The 958-nt window shown below is 41.8% G+C and overlaps 1 pseudogene across 1 annotated transcript in view; it reads right to left on the bottom strand.

Annotated features, from left to right (window-relative positions):
* Nucleotides 1–376: 376 nt before the first annotated feature.
* Nucleotides 377–958, bottom strand: part of LOC311319586 (protein FAM53B-like) — a 25,031-nt pseudogene continuing 24,449 nt past the window's right edge. Inside the window, exon 5 of the transcript XR_014631345.1 lies at nucleotides 377–958. This exon is cut by the window's right edge and continues 691 nt beyond it. The product of XR_014631345.1 is annotated as a protein FAM53B-like (transcript).

The following is a 958-nucleotide window of genomic DNA, read 5'->3' on the forward strand; positions in this document are numbered from 1 at the left end:
ACCTCGTCCGTGAGGCCTTCAAGTTCGCTGTCTGAAAATCGTATCTTTCTTTTTCTGTCTGCCATCGTCCAATGATATGCATACGAGTTGTATGCGCTGTATGCGCAGTATTTATAGTCATTTCCTATATCAGCAGCAAATTGCACTCAGCCGCAAACACCGAATGGGCGTGTTTGCGCTGGGATATTATTAGCGCAATGTCTTTAGTGAATAGGTTTTTAAAACGGAGCACATAGCGGGCGCAACTGACGCGCAATATTATGGTGCAATTAGCGGGCGCAATTTGCTTTAGTGAATTCGCCCCTTAGTGTCTGTCAATCTCTGGTTCACAATAAATAATATTGATAATACCATGAAAACACCAAAGACCACAGGATGCAGTTTTGCATATTTATTAGTCTGTTCTGTTACAGAAAGGCTTTGTTCCTGACACAGACAGATCATAAAAAACAAACACTTAGAAAAATATACATTGATATTAGAACTGAAAACTTGAAATTCAGTGTTTATTCAAATATACATTTTGCATATAAGAAACTATGATTTTGTTGTTGTTTTTGTTTCAGGTGAAATGGACAACTAGGATCCAACGGAAACGTTCTTTTCCAACCCCCCTTAAAGCTTAGGTTCAGCGATGTTGTGTGATCAGTGTTAAGAACAGACACTTTTGTTCTTACTGGGAGCACAGGTGAAGAAACAAGGCCAACCCATCATGATCTCCCTGTCTGGTGGAGACAAGCTCCTGCTACTAAAGCTACAGTTACAGTACTACAAGCTTTGGGTTAGTTAGTTCGTTCTCTCCAGACCAGGGAGGTGCTCAGGTGTAGAGAGAGAGAGAGAGAGAGAGAGAGAGATGTGGAGGTTTGATTAAGACTATCCCACAATTCCGCGCTCCTGAGTTAAGCTGCTCAACTTTATGTACACGCGTCAACGAGCCACGTTTCAGGCCTTTAGACTG

The sequence above is a fragment of the Borostomias antarcticus genome (genome assembly GCF_949987555.1).
Source record: "Borostomias antarcticus genome assembly, chromosome: 2".
Taxonomy (NCBI): domain Eukaryota; kingdom Metazoa; phylum Chordata; class Actinopteri; order Stomiiformes; family Stomiidae; genus Borostomias; species Borostomias antarcticus.